Here is a 24051-nt window from a genome sequence, read left to right as displayed (position 1 = left end):
AGGGATTTGGTCAGGACTAATGATGTCCTTAATACTAAGAAATACAGCATACAGTACCATCAGGGATGTGTCTAATATTTTCCAAATTTATTCTGCAGCAGGATGATGACCCTAAACATACAGCTAGTGTCATTATGAGCTATCTGCAATGTAAAGAAAGATAATTCCTGGAAGTGATGATATGGCCCCCACACAGCCCTGATCTCAAGATCATCTATATTCTAGACAATGTGGGATCACATAAAGAGACAGCACTAATCTTAGCAAAAGGATCCGCAACTGCAGTTTAACAGCTAGGGTTCTTCTCTCCCTCGATATCATCTTTTAAAGCAGTGTTATTAGTAGTAACCCAAAAGCATTAGATGGTTGGTCACTCCCACCAGTCCTGGTGGAATTTACCACTTTTTATTTAATGTATATGGATGACTTTGAATCAAAGGTTTGGATAGCAGCAATGGTCTTATCAGAATTATTTTTTAAATTGCACCATAAACTAAAAGTTTCTCCAAAATCAGAGAATAAAAGCTTTTAATCAAAAGAGCACTACATTACCACGGGTCTTTGCAACGTAATGCAGCAGAGTCCTGTTTACTTTTCAATAGTTTAGTATTATTATTTTTTTTTTTTTTTCATAAAAACCAGTTACTACATTCAAGAGGTGTTCTTGTGTAATGCATCTCTGCAGCTTTATGAGAGAATCCTCAGTATGACAGTGAAGAGATGACAGATGTCAAATATTACATACAAATCTTGATGCTTTAGGAAGTCACAAAAGGGCTTTAATTATTTGCATGATACATGAAGAAGATCCGGAGTGAAATGGTTTCAAGGCAGCACAACGAAACCGATGGGGTGTGACAAAGAGGCTTGATTTCATGACTCAGTAATATTAGATGAGTGCTGAAAAGATTTTCTTTCAGGACAAAAGGATAAATATATTTGAAACCAAGCTGGATTTCTCTGTTCTGTTTCTGCGTCAATGACCATATTCAGTCATCTAATTCGTCTTGAGATTATGACTGATATTCCATTTCTGGCTACATAGTCAATAAATTGGGCTCTATGCAAACACGGGTGTAATTTTATAATGTGACACAATTTAATTTGTAAACATGGAATTAGGGTTTCATAGGCCACTGGAAGACTAGATTAAGGGTATCTTTTTATATTACAGTTTTATTTCTCATTCTTTGCAAAATTACTTAAAGGGAATCTGTCCCCCCTGGGGTGTATATGACCTACAGGTGCTTCTCACAAAATTAGAATATCATCAAAAAGTTAATTTATTTCACTTCTTCAATACAAAAAGTGAAACTCATATATAATATAGAGTCACTACAAACAGAATGATCTATTTCAAGTGTTTCTTTCTGTTAATGTTGATGATTATGGCTTACAGCTAATGAAAACCCAAAAGTCATTATCTCACTAAATTAGAATAATTAACAAAAACACCTCCAAAGGCTTCCTAAGCATTTAAAAGCATCTTAGTCTGCTTCAGTCGGCTCCACAATCATGGAGAAGACTGCTAACTTGAAAGATGTCCAGAAGGCAATCCTTGACACACTCCACAAGGAAGGTAAGCCACAAAAGGTCATTGCTAAAGAATCTGGCTGTTCACAGAGTCCTGTATCCAATCATATTAATGGAAGGTTGAGTGGGAGGAAAAAGTGTCGTAGAAAAAGGTGCACAGGCAACCGGGATAACTGCACCCTTAAAAGGATTGTTAAGAAAAGGCAATTAAAAAATTTGGGGGAGATTCACAAGGAGTGGACTGCAGCTGGTGTCATTGCTTCAAGAGTCACTAAACACAGAAGTATCCAAGACATGGGCTACAAGTGTCTCATTCCTTGTGCCAAGCCACTCATGACTGATAGACAATGCCAGAAATGTCTTACCTGGTGTCACGATGTGACCGAAGTGGTGTGACATGATCTCACGATTGGTCAGTCACCAGATGGCAAAACACACCAGGGGACACCAGGGAAACTAACAACAGTGAGCCCTATCAGTAGGGAATGGGAAATGGACAGCTCCTGCACTCACTTGAGGATGTGCCCTGCTCTTACTAACGTCCCTATACGGGTTCTTTCACCCCGTCGCCGAGCAGGATACCTAAACCCTCACTTGCCCTGCTTCTATCCCTAAGTAGGGAGTTGGCAAGTGGGAACACTGGTGCCACCGCTGCACTAAGGCAACAAAAGGTAAGGTAAGACAGACACTGAAAGGGACAGGGTATTGAAAATACCACACTTAGCTTTCTGCTGCAAAGCACCACACAGCAAGATAATGACACCAGATAAACCGAACACAGCTGTTGAACCACTGCTCCCAGAAAGCTCCTTCTTGCAGCAAGGTCGCTGCAGAATGAACCAACACCGACAGTCAGCTGATCCATCAGGTGACCTCTTGAAGGATTGTGGGAGTGGTCACCACCCACATCAGCTGATTGAGCAGCAATGCAATTACACCAGCAGGCCACCGGGGAAAACTGCATTAACCCCCGATGACCTGAAAGGAAAAAAATTTTAATCTGAGGGAAATCAGATCTGTCACAAATCCAAAAATGGATCGTGACAGTACCCCCCCTTTCAATAAGGGGCCTCTGGACCCTCAACACTGGACCTCACCAGTCAACAACCTACAGTGATGACGTCTCGATTCACCAGAGTTCACCTCGGCAGTCACCTGACCCTCAGGTTTACGGCAAACGCAGCACAATGGAGATGACAACGTCGGTGCCACAAATCTCCAGAGTGACAAACTGTAGAATGAGTTGTGTACTGGCATTACTGGGGGTAACTCCAGCTGATAAGTCCCCGGGCTGAGAATGGCTGAAATCCGATAAAGCACAATTATCCTAGAACTCCAGATTCCAGTACCACACTTCCACCTGATGTTTTTGGTGCAAACCCATATGTATTCATTCACACAAAGGTCCGGACCTGAACGTTTAGTTTCACACATGCATCTGCAACAAGATGGTGAACTCTTTACAGAACCGACAACAGAGGCATCCCCCTGTGTCACCAAACTCACACCCCCACCATGCACAGAGGGAACCACCACCTAAGAAGACTCTGACACACAGGGTTAGGTTGTAGAGAGGGTAGAGTCTTACCCCTACTCTCTGGCAGCACCTCTGCTGCCCTACCAGAGAAGAAGCGGTAGATTGTAGAAGAACGGCAGAGATCGTAGTTCCCAGGCAGCAGTCCTTACATGACTGAACCCAGCTGACCACTTCTCTGGACCGCCAATCAATGACCTGGTTGTGTTTTTCATCCAAGGGAGTCCTAAGACCATGGGAGTTGGCATGCCCTCCAAGACGTAGCATGACAAGGACTCTTCATGACAAGCCCATATACGCAGATGTATATTGTCTACTGCTTGGGTAACCCTCCCCTGGCTGAGTGGGGCAGAGTCAATGGCCTGGACGCTTAGGGATCTTGCTAGCGTCCTACTCATCAGGCCATGGGTCTGGACAAAATGAGCATCCACCAAATTGACTCCCGCTCCACTGTCCACCAGCAATATTCTCAGTTACCCCACCAACAACCACCTCAGCAGGTAAGGTACACTGAGACGAGAAAATTGTAACAATTATAGTGGTACACTAAGGAATCTCTTGGCTTGAGACAAATAAGGCAGCTGAACCAAAGTGCAGTGCAACTTCTGTATTATTCAAACAAACATAGGTGCAAGGTGTGAGCAAGTTCAAAAACACAGCAAACAAGGTGATATCAGGAGAAGTTCCTTTGCAGATCCAGTGCAGGCAGAGTCAGTGTTTATATGCACAAATGTGGGTGCAGCATGTGTACAACAGTTCAAGTGAATGGCAAACAAGATCCTTCTTAGGAGTAGTTCATTTGCAGCTCTGCTGAGGGCAAAGTCTTATGGCGTAGCACTCTCTGGGGAAAAGCAGATCATGAGACACAGTTCATACCAGGGTTGGCAGTCACTAGAAAAGAGTCCAGAAGCAGAGCAGAGCTCCGAGTCCAGAAGCAGTCAAATAAACTGGCAACGGATAACAAACTACATTGGCTGTAGCAGGCAGAGCTTACATGTCCAAGCAAACAGGAGAAGAATGCAGAGTAACACAGGCAGAACAGTTTGCAGCACAAGCACCACTGAGAGCTGGGAAGGTTTGCTGAGGAGGTGGAGCCAGAGTATCTGAAGAGGGAAAGTCTCTTGCAGCACAAGCCAGGAATTCTAGCAGAATACACAAGCAAGAAGTGGGATGAGAACCAGGGTTATAAAGACAGGGAAGGCGGATCACATGAGAAGAAGCGAGGCAGCAGACGCCATCTTGGAAAAGGGCAAAAATTACCTGACAAAAATGGAGGAAATATACACACCCTTGGTCACCTCTCTTCACACGACCAGGGCGATGCGGCTCTTTAGATGGTCCAGGCACTTTGGCACGCACTGGGCAGACATTGATAAAATGACTGGTCTGCCCACAGTAAAGACATGCCCCCATTCCACAGCAAACTGCAGGCAACCCCATTTGGGAACCAACTCCTCCCACCTGCATGGGTTTGTCCACCTGCATAGGTGTGACCTCCTCCCTAGCAAGGACTACAGGGGGCGCATTTGGTGTATGCCTCTCTCTCAAGCGTCTATCCACCTGGATGACAAGGGACATGGCGGCCTCCAATGACCTGGGGGCGGCGTACTGCACAAGAGTATCCTGCAACCTTGGGGACAGACCCTGCATAAAATGGCTCCTAAGGGCAGGGTCATTCCACTGTGTCAGTGGCCCACCTCCTGAACTCTGTACAGTACTCCTCAGCCGGCCGCCCCACTGCTTGATCTTGTGGAGTCAGGATTCCGCCACGGAGACGCCATCAGGATCACTATACACCAGTGCCAGAGCCACAAAAAACTCGTCCACTGACCGTACAGATGGAGAACCGGTCGGCAGGGAGAAGGCCCAGGATTAGGGATCAACCTTAAGAAGGGAAACGATGATTCCCACCCGTTGCTCCTCACTCCCTGATAATCGAGGGTGGAGACTGAAGTACAGCTTGCAGGCCTCCTTAAAAAACAAAAATGTATCTCTCCCTCTAGAGAACCTGTCAGGGAGAGATATCTTGGGTTCTGGTTGAGCCTGTACCTGAGCCGAGGCCCAGAACCCCAACAACTTCTGCTGCTGCTGCACCACCTCACCACGCAGCTCCTTAAGCTCAGTGGTGAGAGTCTGGAGCAGTTGGGCAAAGGCCTGTATTTGGGCTATGACTCACCAGAAAAAATGTGACGGTCGGTGTTAATGACCCGATGTGACTGAAGCGGTGTGATACGACCTCACGATTGGTCAGTCACCAGACAGCACAACACACCAGGGGACACCAGGGAAACTTTAACAATGGTAGGCCCTGTTGGTATGAAACGGGGAATGGATACCTCCTGCACTCACCTGAGGATGTTAGTAATGTCCCTGTATGGGTTCTTTCACCCCATCGCCGAACAGGATACCTAAACCCTCACTTGTCCTGCTCCTATCCCTATGTAGGGAGTTGGCAAGTGAGAACACTGGTCCCACTGCTGCACTAAGACAACAAAAGGTAAGACAAGACAGATACTGAAAGGGACAGGGTATTAAAAATACCACACTTAGCTTTCTGCTGTAAAGCACCACACAACAAGATAACGACACCAGATAAACCGAACACAGCTTTAGAACCACTGCTCCCTGAAAGCTCCTTCTCGTAGCAAGGTCGCTGCAGAATGAACAGTCAGCTGATGCATCAGTTCACCTCTTGAAGGATGGTGGGAGTGGTCACCACCCACATCAGCTGACCCAGCAGCAATGCAATTACACCAGCAGGCCACCGGGGAAAACTGCATTAACCCCCAATGACCTGAAAGGAAAAAAATTTTAACCTGAGGGAAACCAGATCTGCCACAAATCCAAAAATAGATCATGACACCTGGACCAAGGAAAAAAAGAACTGGACTGTTGCTCAGTGGTCCAAGGTATTTTCAGTTTAAAGTAAATTTTGCATTTCATTTGGAAATCAAGATCCCAGAGTCTGGAGGAAGAGAGGAGAAGCACACAATCCAAGCTACTTGAGTTCTAGTGTGAAGTTTCCACAATCAGTGATGGTTTGGGGAGCCATGTCATCTATTTGTCCACTGTGGTTTATCAAGACCAAAGTCAGCGCAGCCGTGTAACAGGAAATTTTAAAGCACTTCATGCTTCCCTCTGCCAACAAGCTTTTTGGAGATGGAAATTTCATTCTCCAGCAGGACTCTGCACCTGTCCACCCTACAAAAAGTACCAATACCTGGTCTATAAACAAAATTATCACTGTGCTTGATTGGTCAGCTAATTACCCTGACCTTAACCCCATAGAGAATGTATGGGGTATTGTCAAGAGGAAGATGAGAGATACCAGACTCAACAATGCAGGCGAGCTGAAGGCTGATATCAAAGCAATCTGGGCTTCTATAACACCTCAGCATTGCCACAGGCTGATCGCCTACTTGGCACATGGTATTGTTACAGTAATTGATGCAAAAGGAGCCCCAACCATGTATTGAGTGCAATTACTGAACATACATTTCAGTAGGCCAACATTTCAGATTTTTAAAATGATTTTTGAAGCTGGTGTTATAAAGTATTCTAATTTACTGAGATAATGGCTTTTGGGTTTTCATTGACTTTAAGCCATAATCATCAACATTAACAGAAGTAAACACTTCACTCAGTCTGTTTGTAATGACTCTATATAATACCGTGTTTCCCCGATAGTAAGACACCCCCGATAGTAAGACGTAGTGGGGGTTTTAGCGGGGTCGGCTAATGTAAGACGCACCCCCGAAAGTAAGACGTAGTACTGCACGTTGGAAAAATATAAGCCGTACGACAATTCAGCTAAGGCTTCACTGGTAACCAGGGTAAACATCGGGTTACTAAGCGCAGGGCCGCGCTTAGTTACCCGATGTTTACCCTAGTTACCAGTGTAAATGTAAAAAAAAAAAAAAAAGTGAGGTGTCATATCTTGTTTTTTCCAGAGGTGATTTTGGAGTTTTTGGGCTGTCAGAAAGATACTGTTGACTTCCATCTCCGAGGGCGCTCCAGTGCAGGCTACAGTAGGCCGGCTCTGGCGGCGGGTCCATGCGGGGTGGAGTAGATGAAGCTGGCCGCTGCTTGCTGCTCCGGAGCGCACAGTCCGTGCAGGGGATGGTGCACCGGGCTGGGGGAGGACAGGACGTGCAGGTATTCGCCGCCTCCTGCGCCAACCACAGCGCCGCCCCCGGCCACGAACCCCCCGGAGAAGCTGGAGCATTTGTCGGGGAGCAGCAGCTGGTCGTGCCCGAGGTGGCTTCCCTTTCTCATGGTACGGAGCCGCCGCCTTCTCCGCTCTCCTCCTTGTGAGGCGGATTGTACGGCTGTGTGTGCTCGGGCCCCCAGCTCCGACCTTCGCGCGTAAACCGCATCCCTTCATTCATTGTCAGCTTCCTGGAGCCATTTTTCAGCCGCGGTGGTGGCAGGGAGGTCGGAGCTGGGGCCCGAGCACACACAGCCGTACAATCCGTCCTCCATATGCCTCCCCCGGTGCTCGATAGCCCTCCGACGAGCTCACCTCAGCACCTGCTCTAACTGCAGCCCCGGCTATTTGTAGGGTGCAGGCCGGGCAGTGCGGATTACTGGGGTCACAAGGAGGAGAGCGGAGAAGGCGGCGGCTCCGTACCATGAGAAAGGGAAGCCACCTCGGGCACGACCAGCTGCTGCTCCCCGACAAATGCTCCAGCTTCTCCGGGGGGTTCGTGGCCGGGGGCGGCGCTGTGGTTGGCGCAGGAGGCGGCGGATACCTGCACGTCCTGTCCTCCCCCGGCCCGGTGCACCATCCCCTGCATGGACTGTGCGCTCCGGAGCAGCAAGCAGCGGCCAGCTTCATCTACTCCACCCGGCATGGACCCGCCGCCAGAGCCGGCCTACTGCAGCCTGCACTGGGGCGCCCTCGGAGATGGAAGTCATCAGTATCTTTCTGACAGCCCAAAAACTCCAAAATCACCTCTGGAAAAAACAAGATATGACACCTCACTTTTTTTTTTTTTTTTTACATTTACACTGGTAACCAGGGTAAACATCGGGTTACTAAGCGCGGCCCTGCACTTAGTAACCCGATGTTTACCCTGGTTACCAGGGGACTTCGCATAGTTGGTCGCTGGAGAGCTGTCTGTGTGACAGCTCTCCAGCGACCACACAGGTTTTTTTTTCAATGTAAGACACCCCCCCCCGATAGTAAGACATAGTGGGACTTTTGAGTGGGAAAAGAAAGTAAGACGCTGTCTTACTATCGGGGAAACACGGTATATGAGTTTCACTTTTTGTATTGGAGAACTGAAATAAATTAACTTTTTGATGATATTCTAATTTTGTGAGAAGCACCTGTATTAATATGGGCATACAGGTAACAGTAATGTCCTACCTCTATGACGCATATTAATGGTCTTGTTGCTGAGAAATGTTATATTCTTTCCTTATGCTTATGATTTCTTCCAGGCTCTGGTGCGGTGCCTGAAAGAAATCCCTACCTCTTGTCTTCATTGTAATGCTTATCCCATCAGCTTCAGTTATGGCTCCAGAATCCTGCACCTGCACTCTGCAATCCCTCAGAAATGCATATCTCATCCTCTCTTCTGTGGGCACTGTATTCAGGGATCTTCTGCACAGGCGAGTCACTGTGTCTTCCGGTTTGCGCGCCAATAATATGCTTTCCCATCGTCCTCCCTGCACAATGATTGCTAGGAACCATGTGTAGATGGCGATGACTATGCAGGGAGGAAGTGGGGAGAGCACCTTATTGGCACACACACGAGAGGTGACTCGAGCGGAAGTCGCCGGCACCTGCGCAGAAGATCCCTGAATGCAGTGCCCACAGAAGGGAGGGTGAGGTATGTATTTCTGAGGGACTGCAGGGCACAGGATTCCGGGGCCATAGCTGATGCTGATGGGAGTGTGTAAGAATTACAATGAGGACAGGAGGCAGGGACTTCCAGGCACCCACATGCCCCAGAGCCTCTAATAAATCATTCCCCCAAACAGCAATATATCTATGGCAGCACGATCGCACGGCCTCATGCTGAGCACCGCGGTGATCATGTGCGGGTGTAAGCTCTGTGTGAGCGCTGACACCCTGCAATCATGCCCATGATTGGTGCTAGCACTAATTGCTGGCATTTAACCCCTCTGATGCCTCCGTCAGTAGTGACTGTGACATAGAGGAGCATCGTGCAGGGAATGAATTCCCTGTGTGCTTCCATAAGGACAACGTAATGCGATTGCGTTGTCCTGATGGTCTCCATGGAGACCCCCGGTGGCAAGATGGTGGCGGGGTCCTTCGGGGTCCTGCAGTGAAGGTGGCTTGTTAGCTCCTGCTGATAGCAGGAGCTGACATGCCTCCTTCCCTGCCTGTCAGATGCTGCTCCGATATTCTGCTGTGCAGAAGAATTGCAGAGTATCAGAGCAGCAATCTGACACTATATAGTGATGTGCCAGGATGGGACAATGTAAAAAAGTTTTAAAAAAAATATTAAAAAGTGTAAAAATATATTTTTTTTTAAATCCCCAAATAAAGAAAAAAAAAAGAAACAAATATTTTTCCAATAAATTTATTTATTTATGTACAAAAAAAAGTACACATATTTGGTATTTCCGCATCCATATCTACCCGCTCTATAATACTGCCCCACTATTTAACCCCTTCAGTGAACACGTAAAAAAAATAAATTAAAAACTAGGCAAAAACAATGCTTTATCATCATACTTCCGAACAAAAAGTGCAATGAAGCGTGATCAAAAAGAAGAATGGAAATAAAAATTGTATCGCTAAAAATATAATCTTGTCCTGCAAAAAACAAGCCACCATACAGCTCCATCAGCAGAAAAGTAAAAATTATAGCTCTCAGAATAAAGCGATGCCAAAATAATTATTTTTTCTATAAAACAGTTTATATAGTTTATATTGTGTAAAAGCGCCAAAACATAAAAAAACTAAATAAACTGGGTATCACTCTAATTGCACTGACTGGAAAAATAAAGCTGCCTTAACAATTTTATTACATGCAGAACGGTATAAAAAACAAAAACAAAAAGCAATTCCTGAATTGCTGGTTTTTGTTCATTCTGTCTCCCAAAAATCGGAAAAGAAAGCAATCAAAAAATGTCATGTGCCCGAAAATGGCACCTATAAAAATATCAGATCGTCCAACAAAAAACAAGCCATAACATGACTCTGTCGGCTGAAATATGGAAAAATTATAGCTCTCAAAGTATGGTGATGCAACAGCTAGCGCAATAAAAAGCGTCTTATAGTGTGTGACAGCAGCCAAACATAAAAATCCAATTATAAATCTGGTAATCGCACCGATCCAAAGAATAAAGTCGCCATATCACTTATACCACACGAGGAATGGTGTAATAAATAAATAAAACCAATTGTTCACATGCTGTTGCTTTTTTTATTCTGCCTCCCAAAGATCACAGTAAGGCTCGGCGCACATTTATTCTGCACTCTACGCTGAGCGCTTACACCGTTGGAAGATTCTGGTGGAAGATTCCCTATAATGAGGCAGATGGAGGTACTGTGGATTCCATAGGACCTGTGATCCGGGGGTGACCGTCTTTTTATGCACAAAAGTGCCTTCGGCCACAGTTTTGTTCTCTTCTGAAAAGAAGGATACCACTGAACAGAGGCCAGATGAAGTCAGAGTAACTCTGCTGCCTCATTATAGTGAATGGATCCATTGGGGGTTTCATCTGTCAGGTCACTCAGAGATTTAGATGGACACCCCAATGTAAGTGCTCAGAGTAGAGCACTGAGAAATACAGCAAATTCCGCAAACATATCCAAATGCCCTCCTTCCCCTGTGAGCCCCAGTGTGCCTAAACCACATTTAGAGCCCACATGTTTGGCATTTCTGTAGTGATGAGAGCCCGCCTAACTTACAGGTGTGTGTCTCCAGAAACATGAGTAAGGCATAACGTAGTGGTCACTACAATGGCAGTTTACAATTTTCACTTAGCAACAACCACTGCTGCTTGTTTCTGGAAAAAACCCATGGAGTCAAAATCGTCACTGCATCTGTAGATAAATTCCCAAAGTATTATAATTTCCAAAGTGAGATCCCTTGAGGGGGGATTCTGCTTTTCTATCACTTAGGGGCTCTTTATATGGAATCCGCAAACTATTCTAAGAAAATCTTCGTTCCAGGAGGCAAACTTCTCTCCATATATGGGGTATTGCCACGTTCAGTTGAAATTGTGGGACAAATTTTGGTGCCATTTTACCCATTTTCCAGCATGAAAATATAAAACTTGGGGCTAACACACAATCTTGATGGTAAAAAATGTGAATTATTTTATCTTTACAGCCCAATGGTATAAAAGTCTGTGACACACCTGTGGTGTCACAATAATCACTGCACCCCCAGATGAATTCATTGAGAGGTTTAGCTTGTAAAATAGGGTCACTTATGGGGGGTTCTGCTGTGTTGGCACCTCAGGGGCTCTGCCAATGTAACATGGCACCCTCAAACAAGTGCAGCAGAATCTGCACTATAATATGGCATTTCTTCTCATCTGAGCTTTGCACTGTTCCTCAAAAGTAGTTTTCGATGACATATGGGGTATCCATAAACTCAGGGGAAGTTGCACAACAAATGTGGGGGTCCATTTATTCTTGTTACCCTTATGAAAATACAAAATTTGAAGTTAAAAAGGATTTTTGCGTGAAAAATGTGATTTCTTTTTAATTTTCATGGCTTAACATTATAAACTTCTGTGAAGCACCTGTGGGTTCAAGGTGCTCAATACACATTAGATAAGTTCCCTAAGGGGTCTAGTTTCCAAAATTGTGTCACTTGGGTTTCCACTGTTTAGGCACATCAGGGGCTCTCCAAACGTGACATGGAAACCGTTAATTATTCCAGCAGATTTTACATTCAAAAGGTCAAATGGCGCCCCTTCCCTTCCAAGCCCTGCCGTGCACCCAAACAGTTGTCTTTCTCCACATACTGTGTATCAGCTCACTCAAGAGAAATTGCACAACAAATTCTATGGTGCAATTTCTCCTGTTACCTTTAACAAAATGCAAAGTTTAGAGCTAAAAAAGATTTATCTGAGAAAAATGTGATTTTTTTTATTTTCACTGCTCTATGCTATAACCTTTTGTGAGTACCTGTGGGTTCAAGGTGCTCAATACACATCTAGATAAGTTCCTTGGGGGTCTATTTTCCAAAATAGTGTTACTTTGTGGTGATTTCCACTGTTTAAGCACATCAGGGGCTATCCAAATATGACATGGCGTCTGCTAATTATACCAGCAAATTTTACATTCAAAAAGTGAAATGGCGCTCCTTCCCTTCTGAGCCCTGCCGTGTGCCCAAACAGAAGATTTCCCCCAAATATGGGGTATCGGCATGCTCATGAAAAATTGCACAACAAATTGTATGGTCCATTTTTGTTACCCAAAAATAAAATAAATTAGGCCTAAAGGAATTTTTTTGTGAAAGAAAAGTAAATGTCTATTTTTTCCTTCCACATTCCAAAAATTCCTGTGAAGCACCTGAAGGGTCAATAAACTTCTTGAATGTGGTTTTGAGTACATTGAGGGGTGCAGTTTTTAGAATTGTGTCACTTTCCAACTTCCCAAACAGATCATATTAGGGGCAGACACCAGGAAAAGTTTCATCAAGTGACCCAGAGTACCAATAGTATAATTGCTCAGCATGGATGCATGGGACAGGGCGCAGGACAGTGCTTAGACCAGCATTTCTAGCTGAAATATTGATTAATAACAGGTGGATAAGTGACAGGTGTAGGACTGGTGCTCTGAGAAGTCTGCCATATTCAGGCAACCCACATGAAGGAGACCCAACTTGGAGTCCAATTGGAGCGCCCCCACCGCCGCAGGGCCGAGGGGTACCCGGTACGGGGCCTCTGAGTCTCTGCTCTGGGGTTGTCACGGCGGCTAGGCCCCGGTCCGTGACCCTGCCGTGGGGCGCACAGGGAATAATAGGTGTGGATGATGGTGGTGAAGCTGTAGTGATGGGGGTGGTGCGGTGGTGCGGTGCAGTAAATAACGAGGACACCAGGTTGCAGTCTCTTTACCTCTTTACTGAAGATCTCTGAGTCCTCAGTCCGGAACACGGTTCACCAGGCTGCGCAAGTCCGGCCGATCCAATGGCACCTCCAGAGTTCTCCTCACAGGTGGAAATCGGTGCCTTCCTACTAGCGCTATGTGTTGTGGTCCTTTCCTGCTGTGCTTACGGAAAGTCCCCCACAACTGTTGTGTCTGTTTCTTAAGTTCCCTCACAACTCGATTAGATGATGTTCTGCTAATCCTCCGTCCCTCCCTGGTGTTCTGGTTGGGACGGCACCCGTTTGACGGGTAGGCTCGGAGCTCTTCCGGGACCCTAGAGTCGCCCCTCTCCACAAGTTGCCCCCCAAGACTGCATAGGTGATTTAAGGTGAGACAGCCCGCCTTAGACTGACTGTCCTGCCGCTGTTTGGAGTATTTCTTGAAGCTGAATGTTATGATACTCCCTCGGCGTTCCGGCCACCGGTAGTGCGCCTCAGTAGGATGTTGCTTCGGTCTTACAGCACGACTCCTACTGGTATTTCTCCTTTGCGTGATCTCGTTTCTCACTCAGCACAATCTATCTCTCTTCTAATCCTTTCTTGGGCACCGCCGCTACCCGGAGCAGGCACGGTCCCGTTACGTTCGTTCTTGTTGCCAAGCCTCTGTCAGGATCCCACCCCTGACAGAGACCCTACTGTATCTTCCCCCACAACACCCTCTGCCACAAGGTGTTGCCTGGTTCCAACCCAGTCAGCTTTCTCATCTAACTTCCTGCCTGACCCCCAGTTTACCCACTATGGTGGGGAGTGGCCTAATGAATAGCACCCTTAGCTCCCCCCGGAGGCCCAGCTGTGAAATGTATTGGTGTCTGTGATACCTGATCAGATGAACTCCTTCAGTGCCATCAGACGCACCGTAGCTCCCCATAGTGGCGGAGCCACAGTACTGCAACGACCAGGACTCTGGGGCGCTGCACTCCCCCCTGGTTAAACACAGTACTCCGGGACTGGGAAGAAAACAACAATACAAGTTAGCAAAAAGACATACAGTTTGGTTGAGTGCAATAACAAAAAGTATACTTGAACAGGCTTCCCTTTATGGGAGGTGAGGACACTTGAACGTTACAAACATGGTTAAATATCATAGCAACATGCTATAAATAACTTTTCTTACCCAACCGGGTATTCTACTAAGTGCAAAATTGTTGAACAATAATTTAACATTGCCTTTAAGGACATACACTCTGAATCCACTAAAGACCTTCCTATAATCACATTATAAGGTAATTTTACTTTTTCATTCTCCTTCTTTAGATCTGCAGGACCGCCTGTCCTATCGGCACCAGACCTTCTGCCTCTCCTTTCGGTTACAGGACCGCCCCGTTCAGCCAGGGCCTACTGCCTTTTCAACTACTATACACAGTATAGAACATAACATTACTTTCAGTTTAAGAGCACTGAGCCATCTCTACATGACTCCTATGAGGACTCAGGGTTTACCTTCTATCCTAACTATCTATCAACATTATCAAAACATTTTCTATTGAACATTAAGCCTTCTCATTATCTTTCTTTCTATCATGCATGCTGGACACCACGTCTATCCCTACGGGCCCACTGTATCCTTCTTCTATCTTTCACCTTCTTCTTCTCAGAGAACATCGTCAGTATTTCTTCACAATTAACTAGTCAAATACATATAACTTACTCATGTAAACATTATCATCACTTTCTTTGGTCAAGACATTATTGCTTCCAATCTTAAAGCAATATTACGGTTTAAGCGCAACAAATGAACATCCCCTTTAAGAGGGGACCAAGTCTCTATGAGGTAGCACGCCTTCTCAAGCTACCAGTCCATACTCAGCAAAGGTTCCAGTGTGGTATCTTCACAAAGAGTCCTTCTTTAAGGAAAACCAGTAGGGAGCGCCTTTAATAAGGTGCAAACTATGTACAAGAAGTTCGGATCATGCACTGTTCATGATTTCAGCAGTTCTTTTCAACTAGAAACTTGTGCAAAAGCTTTAGAAAAATCAAACAAAAGCAAAACAATAGGGATCCCAGGTCCACAGAAGGATCCCCTTAAGAGTTAACCCTGGACGGGTTCAGCAGCAAAAATCAGGAAACAATAACTATTTACATACAATGCAGTATCTTTCTTACTGGAACCACGCAGGCGGCAGCACCGGTGGAGGCAACCCCGCAGGGTACTGCGCACCACCTGGTACTGCATAAGGGGGAGTGTTGTCCCATCTGGGGGTCTGCGTACCCACCGTCTTCCGCTCTGGCACAGCAGGACCACTGGTCACCTGGGGAAGCGCCTCCTTATCCACCACAGCGGTGGTGGTAGTAATACTGCAGGTCGTGGTCTTCACAAGTGTACAAGTAGGAGTGACCACGGTGGTCTGGGTGGTGGTCATGGGCCAACCACAAGGCAGCACCTTGGCCACAGGGGACGGTTTTGCTGGCACCCTGGTCGGGGATTCCGTCAGCTTCCTCTTGTAAACGTTTAAAGCAAACCACCCCTTCTCACCAAGGTGCCTGGTGTAGGTAACGCTGTCCCCCGGGTAGAGGTCCCGGTCAGGGTGGCCCTCTCTAAGATGAGACTCGACATCCCGACGGTTGACAAAGATCTCTGCGTATAATCCCGGCTCTTTAATGAAGCCCCAGCCTCCACGGAGCTTAAAGTCAACTACAATGCCCTGCCTGCGCGGGGCCTGGTGAATGGTGGGGTCCTTGCGGGCCCGGTCCTTGACCGCCAAGTCTTTTTGATGGTGGGCCTCCCACCCAGCCTGGTGTGTTTTCTCCTCCTCTTTCCACTGTTGCTCTAGCTGGACCCGGTATTCCTCCCAGCTTAGGGCCTGTACCATCTCCCCCTCTTGGGTCTCCACCCCGGGGAACCCCATAAGATTGGATCCGGGGTTCACCCAGCGGCACACGGTGCGCTCCGCGTGGACCTCACACAGCAAGGGAGTAGGGGTGATTGGGGCTCGCATACAGTGTTCCATGCCCGTGGCTTCCTCCCATGGTAGCAGGCGCTGGAGTCTATGGGTTCCCGGGAGAGGTGGTGCTGCTACAGGACCCACCAGCAAACCCTCGGCCAGCGGGACGGGGTCGGCGGACTCACCAGCCGATGCAGGTTCCTCCTCCGCGGCGGGTTCTTCCGGCGGTGTCGGCGAGGATCCCAGCAGTTGCTCCGGTAACGGTGCAGGATCCGACGCCTGCGGACCTTCTTCCGGCGCTGCCTGGTGCGGAGCCTGGGCCTTCATGTTCAGTTGGAGGAGTTGGTCGATCAGGCTCTCCATCTCGACCCGCAGAAGTTCAGTGCTGTCCATGGAGGGTTGGCTGCGATGCTCATCCGGGTAGCTGGGGGAGACTTCTGCTTCAACCCCACTGTCAGGTTCGGAGCTGCTGGCCATGGCGTTCTCCACGTGGGTCGCTTCCTGGTCTTTTTCCCGCTCTCTCCTTCGTGGGCGGTGTCGTTTTCTCGGTCTCCGCCCTCCATTAAGGATCAGGAGGCGGATCTCTGCTGCTGACGGACACGTCCTCACGGTGAAGAAATATTTAGACTGGGCGGCCATTATCCTTCGCGCTCACCAGCTTGTCCACGCCCACTCCACGCCCCTCTTCTCTTCCTGCGCTCTCCTCAGCGCTGTAATGGCGGCGGATTTTGGCGGCAAATGGCGCAGCACAGTCCTTGCAATAAAGTACAGTCCAAGCACAGTAAATCACAGTCCCAAGGCACACATGACCTGATTCTTCAGGCTTAAGTAGATCCTGTTCGTGACGCCAAATTGGAGCGCCCCCACCGCCGCAGGGCCGAGGGGTACCCAGTACGGGGCCTCTGAGTCTCTGCTCTGGGGTTGTCACGGCGGCTAGGCCCCGGTCCGTGACCCTGCCGTGGGGCGCACAGGGAATAATAGGTGTGGATGATGGTGGTGAGGCTGTAGTGATGGGGGTGGTGCGGTGGTGCGGTGCAGTAAATAACGAGGACACCAGGTTGCAGTCTCTTTACCTCTTTACTGAAGATCTCTGGGTCCTCAGTCCGGAACACGGTTCACCAGGCTGCGCAAGTCCGGCCGATCCAATGGCACCTCCAGAGTTCTCCTCACAGGTGGAAATCGGTGCCTTCCTACTAGCGCTATGTGTTGTGGTCCTTCCCTGCTGTGCTTACGGAAAGTCCCCCACAACTGTTGTGTCTGTTTCTTAAGTTCCCTCACAACTCGATTAGATGATGTTCTGCTAATCCTCCGTCCCTCCCTGGTGTTCTGGTTGGGACGGCACCCGTTTGACGGGTAGGCTCGGAGCTCTTCCGGGACCCTAGAGTCGCCCCTCTCCACAAGTTGCCCCCCAAGACTGCATAGGTGATTTAAGGTGAGACAGCCCTCCTTAGACTGACTGTCCTGCCGCTGTTTGGAGTATTGCTTGAAGCTGAATGTTATGATACTCCCTCGGCGTTCCGGCCACCGGTAGTGCGCCTCAGTAGGATGTTGCTTCGGTCTTACAGCACGACTCCTACTGGTATTTCTCCTTTGCGTGATCTCGTTTCTCACTCAGCACAATCTATCTCTCTTCTAATCCTTTCTTGGGCACCGCCGCTACCCGGAGCAGGCACGGTCCCGTTACGTTCGTTCTTGTTGCCAAGCCTCTGTCAGGATCCCACCCCTGACAGAGACCCTACTGTATCTTCCCCCACAACACCCTCTGCCACAAGGTGTTGCCTGGTTCCAACCCAGTCAGCTTTCTCATCTAACTTCCTGCCTGACCCCCAGTTTACCCACTATGGTGGGGAGTGGCCTAATGAATAGCACCCTTAGCTCCCCCCGGAGGCCCAGCTGTGAAATGTATTGGTGTCTGTGATACCTGATCAGATGAACTCCTTCAGTGCCATCAGACGCACCGTAGCTCCCCATAGTGGCGGAGCCACAGTACTGCAACGACCAGGACTCTGGGGCGCTGCACAAACATTTACAATAATTATGGGCAGACACCAGCAAAAGTGGCATCAATTGACCCACAATAGAAATTTGATAATGGCACAGAGGCAGTCAGCCATTGGCCATGCATGAGGTATCAGGTTCTCATCTCATCGTCATTATCTCACTTCTCCCACTCCTTGCCCTGAGAGTCACCATCCTCCTCTTCCTGCCCTGCCAGCACAGCACAGTCCGCATGCCCATCAGTATCACCTCCACCTCGGGAGTTAACGTCTGGTGTCGAGGGTCTGAATTCTGCTCGGACCCTTCTTTGTCCAGCCACGGATCCAACAGGAAAAAATTTTGAGCATTGGTGCAGATGCTTTCCTCCTGTGGATTCTGCTAATCTTTGGAGCAGACCTCTGATGCCCATGGAATAGGATGTAAGAACAGCTCTGCAGACTGTCATTTGGGCAGTTGGAAACTTGTGATGCGGGTTGAAATAAGGGTAACTGGGGTGCCACCTCTGAGGATTGTACTGTGTGTGATGTTAAGGTGATGGAAGAGGAGGAGATGCCAATTGATGCAGTGCTTGCCATCCACTGGAACACATGCTATGCTCTTTCTGACCTTCATCTACAAGGCGTACCGCTGTGCGGCTGCCAAAGAAAGGGAGTTGAGTAGCTCATGCAGTAAGAGATCTTATCAGTTGTCTTTGCATAGGACGAGATGGTGTTTTCTTGGTAGAGCTTTCAGTAACATTACCATCTAACCCTTATACACATCGAACACCAATCCTATTCCCTCTTCATCCACGACCTCACTTTTTCCCACTCATGTTGTTTGTATTCTTCCCCTCTTTTAACTAGCTGTTTCACAACCTTAGGCCAGGCTTGTCAGTCACCTGTCACTAAATGAACAAAAAGTGTTTAATTTATGAGATAGTGTGCCTGAAAAGCAATATTAGCCCTAACAATTTTGATTAGCAAATGAGGCCTCCTAGCTGAACCCCAATATTAAGCTAATGATTTTGCTTAGCAAATGGGGCCTCCTGAGTCCGGACTGCAACACAGTATTAGCCCAAACAATTTTGAGTAGGAAATATGGATTACGGCCTGCACAACACTATTAGCCCTAATTATTTGGATTAGCAAATGGGGCCTCCTGGCTGCACAAATTAGCCCTAACAATTTTATTAGCAAATGGGGCCTTCTGAGTTTTGACTGCAACACAGTATTAGCCCAAATAATTTTGAGTAGGAAATGTGGACTCCTGCCTACACAACACTATTAGCACAAACTAGTTAGATACTGGAAGGTCGATTTCACACAGGACAGGATCCTATCTAACTGTATGACAAGTTAACATGCAGCAGCAGCAGCCTGTCTGTGCTGTTACTCTGAGAAATACGGCCCAGCAAAACAACATGTCCACTTCTTATATGGAGAGAGACATGTGACTTAGGCAGCCAATGACAGAAGCCCTTGTGTCATGACATTGTGGATGGTTTCTACACCCTGATTGGCTGCCATAATGTACACACATTAAGTTATTTAAAAAAAAATTATAGTCCACCGCTCCTCTGTCCTATACACACACCCTCCTCCCATATAACGCCCCCCCCCCCCCCGCTCATCATACAGAACCACTATCCTAGCCAAAGTCATAGGTCATAGCAAAAGCATTAGTAGAAATGCAATTATTTACCGAACTGTGAGCGAATTTTGCCGACTTTGAGCAAAAATGCTCAGGAAACCGAACATAAATCCGAATGTATTCCGTTCGTACGGAATTTGAGATCGGTGAACGTTTTTAAAAAACATTTTTAAACATTGACCACATGGAATATACAGTAGTTCTGTCAGTTCTTACCTCTGAGTTATGTTCTTAGAATAGTGGTAAAACTATCACTTTGTCAGCATGGTTCATCATTAATAAAGGGACAATTTTAATTTAATTTTCTGAGAAAACAATTAAAAAGTTGCCCCTTATGATCATTCAGAAGAAAGAAGAAGTAGGAAGAAAGAAGAAGGTGGAGGAAGGGAGGAAAAGAAGAAGGAGGAGGAAGAAGAAGAAGAAGAAGAAGAAGAAGAAGAAGAAGAAGAAGAAGAAGAAGGGAAACAGATAGGGGGAAGAATATGAAGGATGAGGAAGAAGAAAAAGAAAGAGGAAGAAGGAAGAAGAAGAAAGAAAGAAAGAAAGAAAGAAAGAAAGAAAGAAAGAAAGAAAGAAAGAAGAAGAAAGAAAAATGAATGAAGAAAGAAGGAAGAATTACTCAATTGCTGGCAGCAGAGTTCTAGTGCCATCTACTTTGCACTAACCTATTCCAATGCAATAAGTAGCTAGCCCAGAAACTAAAAAAAAATCTTGAAGTCAGATTTTTAAAGGAATCTGTCAGCAAATCAGTGTTTGAATTGACATGCAGCTGAGGCTGAATAGCCACTGTAGCACCCAACACTGCTTCCTCTTACTTGACTGAAGACTCCTTTGCCTAAAGTCACCCAGCATAGAGACTGCCAGTCAAGCAGGAGGAGGCAGTGTTTAGTGAGAATTGAGCTGGAGTGCCAGAGGCTTGAAATCTTCAGCACCATTTGCATATCAATTCAAATGTTGCTTTCTCAGTAACAGAGGAATGGACTGGCCATGTAAAGGTATTGCTGGACTTGTCTTTGACAGAGCTACATGCACAATTAAATAATTTGGGGTGTGAAATCTGCTGACAGATTACCTTTAATGGCCAACTGCGGTTGTGCAAACACCTGTTTACTTAGATTCAAGTTGGTTTGGTTATTCTAACTCACCGTTAATCATGTCAAATCTTTCATTTTGGAATAATCCTTGAACTTTTAACTCATTTTAACAGAAAAGGTACAAATTGTAGCGTTTTTTTTTTAAATTATGTTAGTTAATTATTTCTTACTGAGCTGTGGCTACAGATGTGTACTTAATCTTTTTCCAAACCTGACATATTCCAAGATATATGATGTGAAGCGAAAGAATCAGAAACGTAAAAATTAAAGAAAGATGAAAAACTGAATTCATCTGGCGAATGTCATGACAATTGCCATTCATCAGCTAATAGTCACATACTGTATATGCTCCCATGTTGAAAAGCCTATATGATAATATATACATTTATTATTGAATAAAGAAAGATTGTAGGTATTTCTCAACCCAGGGCAATGGGTGGTTGTTCCCATTCACCCCTATGTGCTCACACATACACACACATGCACCTAGAATCTAACTAAATTCCCCCCCACATAAAATGTAATTTAATATATAAACAGCTATGCTACACACATTTATAGTGTCATATAAACAGCTATGCTACACACATTCATAGTGTTATACCGCACACAAACATAATACTACTATGTGTCAAAAATATATGATATACAGTGCCTTGCGAAAGTATTCGGCCCCCTGGAATTTTTCAACCTTTTCCCACATATCATGCTTCAAACATAAAGATACCAAATGTAAATTTTTGTGAAGAATCAATAACAAGTGGAACACAATTGTGAAGTTGAACAAAATTTATTGGTTATTTTAAATTTTTGTGAAAGTTCAAAAACTGAAAACTGGGGCGTGCAATATTATTCGGCCCCTTTACTTTCAGTGCAGCAAACTGACTCCAGAAGTTCATTGTGGATCTCTGAATGATCCAATGTTGTCCTAAATGCCTAATGATGATAAATATAATCCACCTGTGTGTAATCAAGTCTCCATATAAATGCACCTGCTCTGTGATAGTCTCAGGGTTCTGTTTGAAGCACAAAGAGCATCATGAAGACCAAGGAACACAACAGGCAGGTCCGTGATACTGTTGTGGAGAGGTTTAAAGAAGTTTAAAGCCGGATTTGGATACAAATGATTTCCAAAACTTTAAACATCCCAAGGAGCACTGTGCAAGTGATCATACTGAAATGGAAGGAGTATCATACCACTGCTAATCTACCAAGACCCGGCCGTCCCTCTAAACTTTCATCTCAAACAAAGAGAAGACTGATCAGAGATGCAGCCAAGAGGCCCATGATCACTCTGGATGAACTGCAGAGATCTACAGCTGAGGTGGAACAGTCTATCCATAGGACAATGGGCAAGAATTTCAGCCTCTCGATGTACAAAACTGATAGAGACATACCCCAAGCGACTTGCAGCTGTAATCACAGTAAAAGGTGGCGCAACAAAGTATTAAGTTAAAGGGGCCAAATAATATTGCACGCCCCACTTTTCAGTTTTTGAGTTTCCACAAAAATTTAAAATAACCAATAAATTTTGTTCAACTTCACAATTGTGTTCCACTTGTTGTTGATTCTTCACCAAAAATTTACATTTAGTATCTTTATGTTTTAAGCATGATATGTGGGAAAAGGTTGAAAAGTTCCAGGGGGCCGAATACTTTTTCAAGGCACTGTACCAATATATGATATACATAGTTATTGCTTACAAAAACATATAAACACACATATACAGTGGGGCAAAAAAGTATTTAGTCAGTCAGCAATAGTGCAAGTTCCACCACTTAAAAAGATGAGAGGCGTCTGTAATTTACATCATAGGTAGACCTCAACTATGGGAGACAAACTGAGAAAAAAAAATCCAGAAAATCACATTGTCTGTTTTTTTATCATTTTATTTGCATTTTATGGTGGAAAATAAGTATTTGGTCAGAAACAAACAACCAAGATTTCTGGCTCTCACAGACCTGTAACTTCTTCTTTAAGAGTCTCCTCTTTCCTCCACTCATTACCTGTAGTAATGGCACCTGTTTAAACTTGTTATCAGTATAAAAAGACACCTGTGCACACCCTCATACAGTCTGACTCCAAACTCCACTATGGTGAAGACCAAAGAGCTGTCAAAGGACACCAGAAACAAAATTGTAGCCCTGCACCAGGCTGGGAAGACTGAATCTGCAATAGCCAACCAGCTTGGAGTGAAGAAATCAACAGTGGGAGCAATAATTAGAAAATGGAAGACATACAAGACCACTGATAATCTCCCTCGATCTGGGGCTCCACGCAAAATCCCACCCCGTGGGGTCAGAATGATCACAAGAACGGTGAGCAAAAATCCCAGAACCACACGGGGGGACCTAGTGAATGAACTGCAGAGAGCTGGGACCAATGTAACAAGGCCTACCATAAGTAACACACTACGCCACCATGGACTCAGATCCTGCAGTGCCAGACGTGTCCCACTGCTTAAGCCAGTACATGTCCGGGCCCATCTGAAGTTTGCTAGAGAGCATTTGGATGATCCAGAGGAGTTTTGGGAGAATGTCCTATGGTCTGATGAAACCAAACTGGAACTGTTTGGTAGAAACACAACTTGTCGTGTTTGGAGGAAAAAGAATACTGAGTTGCATCCATCAACCACCATACCTACTGTAAAGCATGGTGGTGGAAACATCATGCTTTGGGGCTGTTTCTCTGCAAAGGGGCCAGGACGACTGATCCGGGTACATGAAAGAATGAATGGGGCCATGTTTCATGAGATTTTGAGTGCAAACCTCCTTCCATCAGCAAGGGCATTGAAGATGAAACGTGGCTGGGTCTTTCAACATGACAATGATCCAAAGCACACCGCCAGGGCAACGAAGGAGTGGCTTCGTAAGAAGCATTTCAAGGTCCTGGAGTGGCCTAGCCAGTCTCCAGATCTCAACCCTATAGAAAACCTTTGGAGGGAGTTGAAAGTCCGTGTTGCCAAGCGAAAAGCCAAAAACATCACTGCTCTAGAGGAGATCTGTATGGAGGAATGGGCCAACATACCAACAACAGTGTGTGGCAACCTTGTGAAGACTTACAGAAAACGTTTGACCTCTGTCATTGCCAACAAAGGATAGATTACAAAGTATTGAGATGAAATTTTGTTTCTGACCAAATACTTATTTTCCACCATAAAATGCAAATAAAATGATAAAAAAACAGACAATGTGATTTTCTGGATTTTTTTTTCTCAGTTTGTCTCCCATAGTTGAGGTCTACCTATGATGTAAATTACAGACGCCTCTCATCTTTTTAAGTGGTGGAACTTGCA

The sequence above is a fragment of the Ranitomeya variabilis genome, chromosome 1, assembly GCF_051348905.1.
Source record: "Ranitomeya variabilis isolate aRanVar5 chromosome 1, aRanVar5.hap1, whole genome shotgun sequence".
NCBI classification, from domain to species: Eukaryota; Metazoa; Chordata; class Amphibia; order Anura; family Dendrobatidae; genus Ranitomeya; species Ranitomeya variabilis.
The sequence above is the reverse complement of the archived record's forward strand: the minus strand, read 5'-3'. Positions refer to the sequence as shown.